The sequence below is a fragment of the Falco cherrug genome, chromosome 4 (genome assembly GCF_023634085.1).
Source record: "Falco cherrug isolate bFalChe1 chromosome 4, bFalChe1.pri, whole genome shotgun sequence".
Lineage (NCBI taxonomy): Eukaryota > Metazoa > Chordata > Aves > Falconiformes > Falconidae > Falco > Falco cherrug.
Genome location: NC_073700.1, coordinates 21,523,591 through 21,540,190, shown reverse-complemented (window position 1 = coordinate 21,540,190; position 16,600 = coordinate 21,523,591). Strand labels below are relative to the sequence as shown.

The following is a 16,600-nucleotide window of genomic DNA, read 5'->3' as shown; positions in this document are numbered from 1 at the left end:
CTTATCTGAACTTTGTACCCTTCAAAAATTCGATAAACCTAGTTTGGCAATTTTATTTCTGCAAGAGGGAGCTTGTGTCATTACACAGTGTTATATAACGATTAAAACCTGGGAAAATACATGGAATCTGGAAAGAGCCCAGATTTCAGCTGCATCCTTGGAGCTTATCTGTAACAAACACATAGCTGTAATAAAAATGAACTGGATGGGAATGCATGAGTAAGCTCTTCAGATGTAGCAAACTGACTTGTGAAAAGAGGAAAATACAGTGGTGCTCATGAAACCGTACTTTCTTCTGATCATAACTTTAATGCTTGGTAGAGGAGATGGAAAGCTACTGACACAAATGTATTCCCAGCATTGTGATTTAAATAACACATCTGCACTGCAAGACTGTATCTACATAGACATAACCAGCACCACTGCTTTTCTGATATCACTCACAGGGAATGAAAAGGACTGGGTTGAAAGCATCATTTATTTCCTTTAAAACTGAAGAATGAGGGGCTATTTATGCTGTAAGAACTATGTAAGAGATGTCTTGGGAAAGAAAGTTGCCTGTGAGCAAAATTCTCATTGAAGTTGATAGCGGATTGTTTTGATTTCAAGAACGTTTGTGTTTTGGTGCTCCCTGGCTCTCTCCTGCCTGGTCCACTCTACTGGAAGAACTGGGTAATCCTGCCCTGAGGGAACTGTATTTTCACAGCAGAGCACATGCCTTTGCCCTGCACTGGCAGCTGATCTCCTGTGCCAATACGTGATTTTGCTGACTTCTTCCATTATCGTAAACAGGCATTGTGGTTTTCTTATTTATTATGAAGCTTTTTAGTCTTGCTTTGTTTGCCTTAATTGTATGGCATACTGCGTTTTCAGTTAATAGCTAGGAGTGCCCAGAGCGTATGATGGATGATTCTTATGCTTTTATAAATTAAAACAAAGAAATACATAATTAAATGCAGAAACAATGGCCTGTAGTAAATATTTTTCATTTTCTTATGCATGTGACTAGTGGGAGATGAATCAGACAGCTGTTTGCACATCTCAATTTAAAAATGCTGTCCCATTCTTTTGACTGTTCTGGAAGGTGGATGCTAAAGAATCTAAGAGGGAAAGGGAAAGAACAAGGCAGAGATTTGGAAAAAAATATTTCCACTAAAACCTCTGAAACAGTGCACTGTGTTATAACAGAAATAAGCTGCTTCTAATGATTCTTAATAGCACAGCTCCCCCTTAGTCTTGCATGCATTTATTCTTGTAAGTGCCCTGAGGGCAGGGAAATGCTATTCCACTCTGGAGTGCTACATTTTGCTCAACTCTCATTTTAGGAGGCTAATGCAAAATAGCAGTCCCTGACATCTCACCGAACCGCTGCTTGTTCTGCAGCTGACCAGACTGAGTGCCTGGGCAGCCTCCGGAAAGGTTTGCTCTTTGGCATCTCTGGGAATACTTCAATCTTCAGTTCAAGTAGCCTCAGTTCACACTCACGCGTGAGTTCTGTGGAAGTACAGCTGAGCAAGGGCATCTAACAGGTCTTCACGGCCTCGGTGCCCATAGCTTGCATCACCACTCGGCTGGCTCCCACACTGTGCACACACGTTTCAGCCACAGCTAACGTCTGCTGGCTGTGACCAGACCCCCGGCAGATCGCTCGCTGCACCCATTACCAAGCAGTTGAGTTGCAAGGGACCTCTGGAAGCCAATGCCCAGCTGCAAGCCTTCCTCCAGAGCCCGAGTGCATTATCAGCCTCAGAACCCACCCCATGAACCCCACAACAGCAGCAGCAGGAGGGAGGACTAAATATTTCATCGCAGCTACAAGGCACTTTAAAATTGTCACCAGTCCTTCAGAGGATTTGGCTCAGCTCATGGAAAGGGTCTGCAACAGATCCAGGACTCTCCAATGCTGTCAAAATGTTAAAATAGGATCTATCCATGTACTCCATTGTATTTGTGGGGGAACACATACTTGCAATCAGAAGTTCTGCTGTCAGATGTAACCATTTAACCATTTTTGTGGACTTCAATAGCAGATCTCTTGCAAGAATGTCTTTATTTGTTAATTTGGATTATGACAGCTCCAATTAGAGTGGAAGAGTGTTGCTACATTTTCCTTAATTGTTTTCATCCTACTGTTTTCTCCCTACTGCTATGAGCAGGTACAAGAAACAAAGGCACTTACTGTCCCTACTGAGTACAGCCATAAAATTATCCCCAGGGAACAAGAACAGAGGGACACAGCCTGTAATGAAGAGTGGAGAGCACAAGCAAAATGTGAATTCCTTTAGAAATTTTTAGGCAAAACAAACCACTTCCCAGTCGCCCCTTCTTGTGCATAAGAGGCCCAAGAGCTTCTGGAAGAAAGGAGTCAAAAAGTCGTCTGATACGCAGTAATTTTATCTGTCATTTCACATGTCAGCAGGATGCAGATAATGATCCATCCAGTATAAACTATTTGTACAGACCAGGAGCATAAGCTAGTGGCATGAGCTGTTGCTTGCCAAAAAAGTTTTAGAGGAGAACAAGCAGAAGGCAACCCACCTCCTGCTCAGATCGCCTCAGAGCTCAGCAGGGCTGTTCAGTGAGAGCTCGCACACCTCTCAAACCCAGGTGGCTCACACCGCACCCCTTTGATTTCAGTCTTTTAAAGAAGTGTGCACATAGAGTTACTCAGATCTGCGTTCCAGTTTTCCTGTCCCATTTTTGGACATTTTTGTGAGCAAGAATCCTGCTCTTTATAAGACTTCCCTTTCCTGCAGAAGTAAAAATAAGCAAACAAATGCTTGTGAGCAGCTGCCTGAAGAACACAGTATTTCTGTGAACTCTTCCGCTGCTGAATGGAAGCCTTTGCTGACTACTGGTACATCCACTTTCGTTATGGAGAAAGGGCCATTGTGTGGCTGCCTGTAAACAGATCCTGCCCTCCCCTATCTTCACAGCATTATCAGGTCCTAAAATCCCCTCTGCTTGCTTTCCAAACTCTTTCCTCTTTCTTTGAAAACATCTCCCAACTACTTGCTTGCCCCACTCTTTCTTAGGGGAAAAAAAAAAACCAACCCAAAAACCCCCAAACACAAAAAGAGTTAAATTACTCCAAGCCCCGCCCTATAACACCACCAGGAAGGGGAAGATAAAGTGACATTGCTCAATGGCATCTGAAGTGGCAGCAGACCAGCCGGACTCTCAGGCATGGACCTGTGTGGGAAGTTCAAGGAGAGCAAGATGAAGGAAGATAACAACAAAGAATGTAAATGGTAAGTGAAAGACCAAATAAACCTGTTCAGCAGGTGAAGGAAGGGAACATGGGATTGACACTGGAGTTTCAAAGTGACCCAGGCAGCTGAGCATAGGAGGTTTGGTTGAAACTGTGCAGGAGCATGAAGTGGGGAATCAAAACTGCTGCAAAAGGAAGTCATTAACCAGACAACTACCTCCAGCATTTGTTTATCTATCTCTATTACTGTTTGCCTTGCTTATTAGGATTATAAACTCAAGAGGCCATACCAACTCTGGAGCAACTATACTGTATTTCTCCCAACACAGCCTCAGTTCCTGATTACAATGCTTCTCTAGGGTGCTACTCTAGGCAAATAATATAATAAATAATGGAAATGGACCCAGGAGGAAACTTAGATGTTAACTGTGTAGAAACAGGAAACCTGAGGCTTCATTGCTATATAAATTTAATGTTGGGTTTAAAGCTCATGCTGTTTGACGGGTAGGTTTTTAGAAACCTGAGCAGGAATACGATGCCACTTTTAAAATGAAAAGCACTAAGATTTCCATTCTGTCTGCTGCTGCATTAGCACCAGCTCTGTCTCTTCAAATGTTTCCTGCTGGTTCTCCTAGAGCACAGGAAGCAATGTTCTGGTGATTAAGCAGCAGTATCATTATAAAAGCCAAATGAATAATCATTGTGTTAATGAACTTTATCTTAGAAAAGATTAGTTTTTTTTAACGTTAAGCTTCTTTCCATATGAAAGAGGAAATGCACTCTCATTTCATTTAATCAACCCTGAGATGATCATGATCTATACAATTTAATTTTCTGTCTGCATGTATTCTTCCATATATGCATATCCAGTTGCTTAAATGATTATTTCAAATCAATTTAATACATCAGAGACAATGCACTTTCCTGTTTGTATAAACAGCAAGTAGGCTCGGCTCTGTTTCCCACATTACTATTGAAGGGGTTTCAAGAGGTCAGAGTCCCAGACCACTGGCTGACGGCTTTGTGGGGAGCAGTATATTGTCTAGCTAGGAAGTACAGTGAAAACCGTATAAGAATGGGATACTACACAATATAAGGTGAAAAACACTCTACAGGTGAAAAGATCAGGAAGGCTAAGGGTTGGAACCACAAAACTAGGGGGAAAATGATGAGTTGGCAAGATTCTGCTTTCCAGTTTGAGAGACCAGTCACTTCTTTCCTCTGCATGGGAAGAGCTAAACCTCATTCTGCAGGAGAACGGCTCCCAGGACAAGCCACTGTACAAGATGCTTTGAGGTGAGGTAGTCAGCTGTTGGCTTTGACTATTTGTGCATGCCTAGCATCTTCTTTAAGAGGGAAATGTAAGATGTGAGTGACAGAGATATCACAGTGTGATATTGTGCAATAAAAAGTGATGGGCTGCGTTTATGACCATATCAACCACTGTTTTCAGCTTGTTTCTGTGAAAGCTCCTATTCAAATCATATCTTCAGCTCCCAGAAAAATCCTGATTCATGAGAGAGAAACAGAATACCATGAGAGGCCAAAGAGGAAAGTCCTTCCCAGGAGCTCATTGTGGCTGGATGTGTCTGGTCACCCCTCCTGCTGCCTGGGAAGCCAAGCTGGTCCATGCTATGTGTCTGAGAAGCACCAGGTATGTAAAGGGAGAAGGAAAAAAAAAAAAGGGTCCTTTTATAGATATACGCTTCCCAGGCTAATTTTCTAAAAGCAAAAAGCATAAGGTCATGGAAGTGGTCTAAGGAAGAGGATAATCTTCTTGCTGTGATAGAACAACTGTCTGAACTTTATTTGTAGTCGGGAAAAAATATCAAACTGCTTTTACCAGAACATAAACATCTCAAATTCCAAATGGCTCTAATACAAGAAAGTAGCTGCAGTTGAAAATTCAGTATTAATTTAAGTCAATGGATATCAGTCAAACCAACACCCAATAGCACCAGATCTGGCCTTCAGAAAACACATTGTGACAGCTAGCATTTAAATATGAATTCTTTAATGATCACAAGGGTACCTTTATTAGAAATATAAAGGTACAGAGATTAGTTGGGTCAAGGGAAACATTTGTGGTTCATTTTAAGTTCTCAAAGAATCCACTTGCCTAACAGCAGTGGGAAACAAGCAGCACACAATGTGTTTTCTTCCACACATTTCCTCAAGTGGCAAACTTGCACCACCATTGCACCTGCTGCCTTTTTCCTTTCTGCTCATCATGCAGCAAAAGATGAAATTGTTGAGTGTCTTTAATTAGTATATGTTGTCTGGTAATCGGTACATCACTTCATTGTCTGTAACTGTAGCATTGTGTTGCCATGGCATTTTTTTTTACCCATGTAACTTAATGAATGACACAATAAACAAAGACCACACTGCACGTGAAAGGGTACTTGTGCAGCCTTGACTCCCCATAAGTTATCTTTTATTGGTTTGTAATAGATTTGGGAAATGGATAGCATATGCTGTAAAGAGAGAGCCAGACACCAACACATGCTAAGAAGTCCAGAGGGAAACACACAGATAATTACAAGCTTTTTGTGGATTAATCAGCCTGCGAAAATGTTGGAGTGGTGTTAAGCACCCAAACACCCATCCAACTCCCACTAAAATAAAAGGCAAATCACCCGTAGTGAAGCTGCTGGTTGCCTTTTCTCTTCTACCAACAGAAGCGTGACCATATCTGCCTTACCAGGAGACCAAAGCCATTTGTGCAGCTCCCCGGCACCAGCCTCCCTAAGGGACAGCAGGGGTGGCACCGCGGCGTTATCTTTGCCATACCCTCCATGCAAAGCACTAATGAAAGAGGCAGCATATGGAGCTGCCGTGTTGGCGCCCTGGCAAATATTGATCCCTGCTGTGACAAAATGTGACAAAAAGTTTGCAAATGACAGGATGGTCTGGTGTGAACCTTTTTTGTGTTATTGGGACAGGGAAGTATGGCCACCGCAACTGGATGATTTTATTATTATTCTGCTCATGGTAAATCTGTCAAAGAGATCATTATTAAGGAAGCTGAAAGCATTCAAAACCGAGTCTGGCTTAAAGAATGCTTTTAGAGCAAGAAAACAGAACAGGTTCATTTGAAAGTCTTAAATGATTACTTCTGGAATACTTCCAAAATGAACTAAGATGTCTGGAAAAAGAAGAGTTTCACTTCTGTTTTCAAAATGCTGTATTTTAACATTTACATTGTGAACAATATTTTCTTCTTGAAATGTGGGTTGTTGTTTTTTTTTAAAAAAGAGAAAATACTGTGGTTAAATAACTTTTTAAAAGAAAAAAGTTCTATCAAAGATCAGTCTGACACACCCACTCCCCACACAATTTCATTGTAAGAACTTTCTTTGGATTTCACTAAACTGATTTTTTTTTCCTGTTAATTTTTAGTTCATGCATGAATCTCCAAATTCAATACCTTCAGTTCTAATAGAGAACAACGGACCCAGTGTCATGATTACAGGCAAAACCAAAACTAAAGTGCATAATTTCCCCCCCCCTTTCCTGTTTTTTCTTCCCCTTAACTTCTCACTTGTCTTCTCTTTGTAAGTCACACTTAAAAATTATAGAGAACAGAATTTTTTAAGTAAAAATATTAATTGGGTTGAAAGGCATGAAAGTTATTCTTCAAGAACTGCTTTCTCTGAGTTCTAGGAAAAGTTATATAGAAAATCTGACAAACAAAATGCTTTCTGTGTAGGCAGATGAGGTGAGCCAAAGGTAACGAAGTCAGAATATAGAAGTGGAGAAGAAGAGAGGAAAAGCAAAGAGAAATCTGCCATTTTATTTTTAAACACTCTATTTTGAAATAGAAGATCAGAGTGGGAGAAGCTATTAACCCAGAAAAGAGAACAGATTGGGAGGAAAGAAGGCAATGGTAAATGCCATCTGTATTTGTGGTATTACCTACCTAAATAGTGAAACTGGATTGAAGTTTTCAAAAGGAATTGTATTCAAGTCTTTCAAATACTTTCTAGGACTAGAGCAAATTGTTTGAAGAAAAAAAGAGTTTTAACTCCCCCCCCTACCCCACCCCACCCCCCCAAAAAAAAGGAAAACAAACTTGGCAATTTCTTCTTTTTTATGTTTCTAAAGTAACCAACAATTTGAAAGTTACTTCCTAAGCATGATACCAGACTTTCCCTCTCGTGTCTTTGTCTTTAGAGATCGACCCAACAGCTTCCATCTGAACATCTGATGCTAACGTAAGTTATAGGCTGTTTATTTCTCCCCTTCCCAATCGTTAATAAAGGAGGATCACTACTTTTATAGTTACAGTTAAAATAAATCAACATGTTAATTAGGATTCAGGTAGGGACCTGCAACAAGCAGGATGGAAAAGAAAAGGTCTTTAATTTTAACTGTAGCCTTTTACATCTGGACTAGGAGTTTACAGCTGGGAGAGAGAGGTCAGGAGAAGACCATCATTCTTCAGACTTGTCACATTAAAACATCCTCCTTGCCCAGCTGCAATCACCCTGCATGCATGCACCAAGGCTCTCAAGTCCTTTTCTTCCTTTTCTTGACATCTGCACCTCATCCCGTGGCACAGTGAGCACTAAGCCCAGCCACGTCTGTATTGCTCACAACTATTTTGTATCTCATTAACGTGCACATGCCATTAGGGGGACCAGATACCAACACTGTCACCATCCAGGAACATCTCCACAGCTGTTGTAGTTCCACTTCCCTCACCCCTCCCAACAGGTAATGTGGCAGAGCTTGTGAGTAACTCTTCATGAACATTATTTGTCTCTCCTGTCCTTCTTATGGGTATTAGGTACTTCTGTTCTAGCATGTTCTCAGAAGTCCCCAGTTGTATATACATGCTGGAGGACCCACTGGGCTCTCTGAAGGATTTGGGAAGCTGACAGGTTCCCAATTTATGTAGATGCTTTTGGTATGTGAAAGCAATATTTCAGCAACGTACATGAGCAGTCAGTGAGCTGGTATTTGCTGTCAGAGTGCTCATAGCGCCATTGTAGGAAGAGGGTTTTGGAAGCAGATGCCTTGTCAATTTTAGGTTTTGCTTTAACAGGCGAGATCAAAGAGAAATGGTTGTGAAAGAAACACAGTTGTCAGGTACAGACTATGCAGAGCTCAAGACATTCACGGTCAGTCCACGTGTACCAGTCACTTCTGTCTTTCAGGTCCAAGATAAAATATGCGGTCACTGGTCACGAACCCATTAGTGCCAGGAAATGAGACCATAGGCAGTAGAAATGAGATTTTAACTAGTCAGTTTAGGGAGTCTGGAAGGTATTTATACATCAACAAAATGTGTCTATACATCCTTTTCAAATTTCTAGAAGGTTCATTTTGGCTATGCAAAGGTGATCTGTTTTGGCTTTCTAAGGTACGCCTAGGTACTGCATTTTTCAGGGGGTGTCAGAGCCTGCACTGACGCCCCAACTGAGATCACAGCCACACCATGCTGACGCCAGAGCACACTCTGGAGTTAAGGACCTCACTAGCCCTGTCTGATAGAGCTGTGCGAGCATAGGGTGGTACGTGCCACAGGGATCGCTGCCCATCAAGGGACTGCTCGCTTCCACCCAGTGACTTCACTGTGCAACTCATTCCCACCTTATTATTCAATAGTTCCCTCCTCCTCCCATTTGACTACTACATTCCCAAACACTGAATCATGTTTCAAGTATGTTTATATAGAAAATATATTTGGGAAAAAAAAAAGAAAAAAAAAAAAGAGAGAGTAACTGTTATATTAAACTAATTTCAGCAAGCAGCAGTTAAAATGTACAGAATCTGTAGCTTCTATTGGGTTCTTCTTTTCCAGAAATTTATGTCCCAGAATAGAGGTAAGAACAGATAAGCAAAAAAATCTAGGTCTAGAAAAAATAGACCAAAATTTATGCCACTCAGTTTCAGTGAAGCCCATGTTTCAGTAGTGACGGAGCCAAAGCAATGTTTAACCTAGCAGTTCTAAAACATTTGAAGCTGGTCTCCCTTCTCCAAATTTTCCTCAAGCTGATCTAAAAAAGCTCCTAAACAAAATGACAGACATCTTCATTTATTATACTGGCATCATTCCTTTTCATCAAAATTTAAACTAATGCACTGAACCTGGTATACCTTTATAGATGAAGAACAGGTTTAGATTGGAACAAGTCCACAGAAAGCGAAGATGCCAACTACCAAAATAGCCATTTACCTTGTCCTGCACAAGCAGCATTAAGCAAAGAGGTTCAGAGAGCAAATAAATGCTTAAAAAATTCAAAACCAACGCCGCCCCCATACACACATGCCCTCTTATGTTAAAGTACCAGCTGACAGGAAGGTTGGACATGGAAGCACCAAATTGCACAGCTGGACACAAGCTAACAGCCAGCAAGATGCACCAAATCTTTCTGCACATGCAGAGTTAAAATCCATACATCAATGGCAAGTTGCATCAGAGCAACTGCTATTAATGTGGGAGATAAGACAACAGATTTACACAGCTAATGAGAACTGTTACTTAATGACAAATTGCCATCAGCCTCTCCAATGCCTACCCTGCGAAAGGCAAGATAACCGCTGACCTCAGCTTAAATCTACTTGTTTCCAGGGCAAACATTTTAAAAAGCATTTCAGTAAAAGTTGTCCCATCAGATCCACATTTGGCGTGCCCCCGCTCCCTCCCTGACCCCACAGCACCGGCCCTTTCTCAGCCTACCTGGCCCCCGGGGGGCTTCCCTCCGTGCTGGGCAGCGCTGGGGTCCGGCTGCAGAGCCGCTGGCTGAGGGCCACGGGCAGCACAGCCTCCACCTGCTGAACAGAAGGGTTATGAGCATCACTTGGTTCTTGGTTGCTGAAATGATTTGTATTAGGATTCCACCCCCCCACCCCACCCCGTTATGAATAAATTTTGCCCATGGAAATCAAGTGCCCATCACAACATTATGTGAAAAATCAATGTTCCTTTGACGGGAAAAGGATACATCATTTCCACTGGACCCTTGCTATAGATAAGCATATCTCTGCTTTGTCTCCTTGTACTGCTGAGCTACAATAAAAGAAATTAAACTATTTCATGCAGCCTACAAGGTTATTTGCCTAAGGATTGAAAAACAGAGGCAGGAGAGACACAGATTTTATTTTTTTTTTCCTTAGGAGATTGTCTGATTTTATTCTTGCTAGCAGACTTGCTTTACTATTTTCAGGGCAGCTTAGTGTCAGATAAAGCATACCAAAACATATTATTTAAAACCTGTCAAAGAGAACTTGGTTATGTCTGTAGTAAGAATCTGACACATTGCTGAATCCTAAAGTTTGCTTCTGCTTCTTGAAGGGAACACAATAGACTGTGCTTCAATGACAACAGACGTCTTTCCCTTTTGTATGCTGGAACAGACTAGGCAGTAGATTAATAATTCAATGCTCATTAGAAAGTACAACACGCAGTAAGCAATCAGATATAATTAGGCAAAAATATATACACGACTACAGAGTGAACAAGATCTATGAATCTATTTCAGGTGAAATAACATAATTTCAGTGGAAGGGTCAAGAATAAACAGCAATCCCATAAAATACTAAGTTTAAACACATTATTCCCCCCCACCCCCTTACCATCATCTGTCTGTTAGAATAATTTTGCACTAGGAGCATACTGCAAGTACATCCAACATGTTCAGACTCACTCCAGGTTTCTTTTCTCGCATTAAAATCAATGAGAGAGTATGTTTCTCCTCAAGATCCTTATATCAAATCAGTATACCTCGAGGCAAGTATATGACCACATAATTGAAGCAGTAAATTGATGACAATTAGCACATTAGCAGTGAATAGCAGCAAGTGATAGTCTTAATTGACAATGCAGTGGTTAGTAATTGATGTTAATGACTCAGAAGAAGAGGAGAATAGTGACTAATAACTGCAATTTTTAGCTGTTTTCCCTGCTGGTAAGTCTTGTACAAGCTTGGGGCAGGTGGGGATGTAGGCTGGTCAGAAAGCATACAGAATTGCCGCCTAACAAACCAGAGGCTGAGGATTTAAGCAAGCATTTTGTGCATTACTGAGAAGCAAATACAGCTTTCTATGGCTCAATAAAATAAATTATAAATTGCCCTGGTGTTCAACTGCTTAAAGAAAGCTGTTAGTTTTTCCACCACTTCCACATTTCATAATTCTCAGACATTTTCAGAAGAATTCTGCCAGTTCTGTGCAAGGTCGGCCCTGAGCAGTGTGAATGCAGTCCCTGAGCGGTGCACACAGCAATTAGGGGGGATGTTCCTCCCTCTTCAAAATGTATTAATGCATGAGGAAAAAAAAGGAAAAAAATCCAACAGGCATAAAAAACAATGCCTACTTAAAACTTTAAAAAGGATTGGGCTGTGTTGTCTGGACAGATGGTAGATTTTGAGCAGCCTGCCTTATCTGGGGGACCTCCTGTCGCTATAAACAACTCATGGAAACCGAGACCTTGATGCCATTTACGGGGCTGAATTTTACCCAGGAGATTGGTGGGATTAGGAGCTTTATTTTCCTGTTACACAGGAATTTTCCTGTTCATAAAGATGTATTCCCTGCATAAAATACTTATTGTATTGAAAAAGAGGAGAATTAATCATACTTCACAGTAAAACATATGGATAACCATGTGGGTAGCAACAATTATCCAAAGATACCTAACACGATGACACTGAGAGATGCCTAATTATAGCCTTGGTCTTCCCTTCAGTAGGTGATGTACAACCACATATATGGAATAATCCCTTCCTTAAGATTGGTGCCAAGACCTAGCATGGCAGATTTTTCGACATATAAATTGTCTTCCTTACATCAAAGCCAAAAATGCTTAAGAATGAACTTATTATGAAGCTTTTTATTTTTAATGTTGTAGCTCCTATGCTGAATTTTAAAATCAATTTTGAGAACGATTAAATGCCAGTCCATGGCTGGCTTTGGTATGAGTGTTATAATCTTCAAGGCAATCATTTCCACCAGAGTTTGAATGATAAAGGACTCCCATAAATTTTAAAATGAACTCAGTTCTCTTTATATTCCTCCTCGAGTGCTCATTACTTTGATCCAAATTGTGGAGAGTATGTCTCTGCAGCCTTGACATACCTTCCCATGGCCAGTCTTTAACGCACAGAGCCAGATTCCCAGCCACAGTAAATCAAAGCAGTGAATGAAAGTCGGTATGTTTAGGCTGATTTACACCAGGCAAGGCTCTAGCCTGGTCCTTGGGCTGCTGGTGACTCCTCAGGCAGGGAACCATCCCCTGGTGTCACCCCAGGAGATGCACGATGGGCTTCCCCAGTGTTGCCAGCTTCACCTTGGCGTGAATTCAGGAGGTGCAGCACTGCCACAGGTGCTACAGTGGTCCTATTTTCTTCCCATTATCATGAGAAGGGATTTTTTTGTCCCTTTTTGTTGCAGCTGCAGACATAGAAAAAGAGATGGAAATTCTTCCTGCTGCAGAGCTGTAGGGATAAATATTCATTGGGGTTTTTTTTTTTTTTTTTTTTTTGCTTTCTTTCTTCCCTTTCTCCAGAGGGGATCATCCCTGGGGGAATGCTACACTTCTGTGGTTGGAGAAGAGTCTGGTGGCAACAGGTTTTACTGCAGCATGTCTTTCTGCTTAGAGTTGGAGGAAGACAGATGAATAATCTGTTAAGGGAAAAGCAAACACAAATAGCTAAGGGGCCACTCCCAGGTGCTGGGCATATAGAAAAGCCAAACTGTGAAAATTATTCAGCTGCACTGAAAGTCCAAACTTTTTTCCTGATCTGAGGTAGTTTTTGTAGGTAACTTGCCACCATGCAGACCCATAGATTGCTGCATTAATGAAAGAAAGTGTTTCATTCCCAGAAAGTGAAAAATAACCTGATATTTTGGAAAGTATATTAACAACCAAAAAGTCAGGGACTATATACATACAGCTATTACTTCCTACAATACAAATATTTTTAAAGAACATTTTTAACAACGCTGTGCTTATATCCTGTTATGTAGGTTTTTCAACTTCAGTGCCTAAAGATTGTAACAGCTTTTGTCATCAGTAAATGCATTCATTAATTTTTTATTTTGCAAGAGGAATCATTCATTAAGTAGGATTCAAACAAACACTATGAGGTGAGAACGGTCCGTGAATTTTCAGAAAGTGGAAGTCTCCATAGCTGGTGCTGGGCTTCAGCTTGTTGAAGCTAAAGAGGATTCTGGGGATGCTGGGGCACAGATGTAGCTTTTCTCCCACTCAATCATTCCTCAGGTGTAGTAAGAGTACCACAAGACTATCCAACACAAATCACAGGAATGGTGTTTCTGAAAAGACAGGCATCCGTCACACAGAGTGAAGGAGGTTTGTGTATCACACAGCTATAAAACTGCTGTGTGGAGAAGGAACCTCGCTTTTGTCTGGCTACTGGTACAAACTCAAAGACATCTCAAGTCTGCCATGTAACATGAGTGACTGAAGCATCTTAAAGAGATGTCGTGGCAGGCTTTAATGGTAATGATCAGAGAAACAAGCAATCTTCCCCTGCTTCCCTGGTGTTATTTTAAAATTTTATTCTCAGCAGCACAATCCTATTGCAGAACTGAGGACAGACTTTCCCATAACTGGTGTTTCCAGCCACCAGTCATTTTCTCAACCTATCTAAGGCAGAGGTGTGAGCAAAAAAAGAGAGACACTTGTTTAGGTAGGGGAAAGAAAACGCAATCTCCATTTTTAATTTCCGAGCCCATTTTGCAGAGTAACGCACAGTGCTTCAATACCTGCCCAACAGCAGGTGGGATGAGCAGGCTCCCTGTGTGTCAGAGAGGCAGCATGCCATAACAACACTGGCCTGACAGGAGAGATCATCCTTTTGTTTGTTTAATACCATTCCTGAAGCGCAGAGCCCCTCTGCAATGAATTACAGCGTCTGGGCACAGAGTTTGCACCGGGCGGTCCATCACTTGCAGATCTGATGCTGAGGACAGTCACGAGTGAGGATGCCAGGTTTTTAGTCAGGGTAATTTACTGTGGGTCCATTAGCCTCAAAAAGGCTGTGTGGGTTCAGACCCTCTGAACAAGTCCTCTGTAAATCTGGAGACTATGTCAGGCAGCTCCACCTGCAATGACAGACCCCGATGCGTTTTGCAGCTACGAATTGCTTTCCTCAACACCTGTGACAAATTTTTATCAATGTCAATGTGAGCCAAGGACCTGAAGCAAGTTTCGTTTTTCCTACTGATTAAAAGAAAAAGAACGAAGGGAGGAAGGAGAGAGAAAACCTAAGAGTTCAGTAAAATTTTTAAGTGTTAGTATTGCCATGATTTTAATAGCTGTATATTGAAAATAAACACAGCATAACTGAAATATATCTCAGTGACATCTCAGTGTCCAACTCCGCTGATGCATCTTCTTGGAATTATTCATTTACTTTGATCACAAAAGCATTTCAAGTAGCTTGTAGAAAGTTAAATAAATACAAGAAATCTGAATTTGCATATTACTTGAATTTATGAGCTTTTATAAATCTATTTTGTGCATTTTGTGCAAAACTAATTACTGTAATGATTGCTGAGTAAGAAGCAACACCATACAAGACCTAATTCAAACAACATTTTTGTTATATGCTCTTGTCTTAATTTTCTGTCTTTGCTGAATAACTAGAAATCTTTGCAGCTGTAGCAAAGTGCCTCATATATAATGTATAGATCACATCCTCTTGCCATTTTTCACAGGTGTCTGGCTATTATATGGCTCAGAATTCATTCATAGTGCCTATTAGAGGTCTTTAAACGTAACTGACTTCCTTTCTTGAATATTTATAGCTTTTATGAGACATTTATGGGTAGACCCAACAAGAGTTTCTAAGGAAATACTGGGAAATAGTTCTGTATAACATCATTAATATACTGTTCTTTGATGGTAATGGCCACAAATGTCATCTAATTGCTATATTCTTACTTTGTCTAAGCTTTGTATTGATGGGGAGCCTGCTATAGAGAGCCTCTGCAGTCTAAAAAGCCTTCTGGGAAACAGTTTGGCTCTCATGGAAAGTAACACATTTCATTCTAGAAATTAACCATTCCAGTCAGGATATCTGTACCAGTGATCACCGTGGATTACATCAAAGGTTGCAAACACTTGAATGAAAGACAAAACATAGATCGTATGTGTAAAAATATTTGTTAACCCAGATAAGATTAGTTTGGGTCATGTTGTAATAAAGACAGTCCTAAAAGCACAAGAAACATTGCAAAGACTATGACTCATTGTTTGAAAAAGAGAAATGCTGGTTTGTAGAGTTGTACATAATAGTGAGATTGAAATTTTAGATAGTATTTGCCGGCAAATTCAGAAAGGCAATGCTCCTTATCAGAGATACCTCAAGGGTTTAAGACAACATCTGCTCCTTCTAATAAAGTTATATTCATCAGTGTCGTCAATGAGGTTATAAAAAAATGACACATTTTCCTACTCCACCTTTATTAGCTACTTAGGTTAGAAAGGAGAATTGAAAGTGCGTGTATTTATATACATGCACACATATATCTAGTATTTTGAGCTTTTTTCCCTGTAGGTTTATGGATTTACCTGTTGAAGTGGCTTTGGTTTAGACAACATTGTATAAAAAAAGAAAAATAAGTGTAATGTAATTAATATGCGTATGAAAGCACAAAGTCATATTTTTCCATCCAGAAGTACTGCAGTGAGAGTGTTTCCTACAGGAGGAGCTGTAGGCAGCATGGTGTAAAGCAGAAGCTATGGCACCCGCACTATTGGAATCCCAGAGTTGGCCACATAAGTGGGTTATGAGATCAATTTGGGTATGTGTTAAGACATTTAAAAAATCAAGCAAACAGAACTGGAAGAGTTTCTATGGTTGCAAAGTAAAGTATGCCATAACATATGAACATACACTCTTTTGCTTTTGCTCACTGTCTTAAAATGACAACTCGCTTTCTATACTTTCTACATGGAATATTAATAAATGAGGTGTGAAATTTTGTCTAATTGCTGATATTGAGGGTAAACATATTTGCTTCTTTTAACTTCATGATATAATTTTCAAGAAATGAGGTGTTCAAAATAGTATTTGCTTATTTTTGGAGGCAAACATTAAAGGCTTTTTGCATATTTTTCCCTTTGTCCCTTAAGCTGCTCAGTGCACTTTCATACCACTCCCCGTTGCTGGGATGAGACTCCTCTCTGGAGTAGCTCCTGGCATCTGGAACAGCTTTTCTGCAACTTCTATGCTTCACCAGTTCCATCTATTTTTATATCTCATCTCTTCTCCCTTGACTATCTCTTTTAATTTCTCTCCATCTGCTTTTTATATTAAGTTTATAACTCCATATAACATTTGTGATGCAGTTTGCATGAAAAACACCAGCTACCCGAAATAATGTTGAAGCTTACTGTTAACCCTGGCGAAT

General features: G+C 40.5%; 1 long non-coding RNA gene across 1 annotated transcript in view; it reads left to right on the top strand.

Moving 5' to 3' along the window:
* The first annotated feature begins 3,131 nt into the window (after positions 1–3,131).
* Positions 3,132–16,600, top strand: part of LOC129736034 (uncharacterized) — a 41,791-nt gene continuing 28,322 nt past the window's right edge. Inside the window, exons 1-3 of the long non-coding RNA XR_008732183.1 lie at positions 3,132–3,251; positions 4,665–4,865; positions 7,388–7,428. This is a non-coding gene — a long non-coding RNA (uncharacterized LOC129736034). The remainder of the gene's footprint in view (positions 3,252–4,664; positions 4,866–7,387; positions 7,429–16,600) is intronic.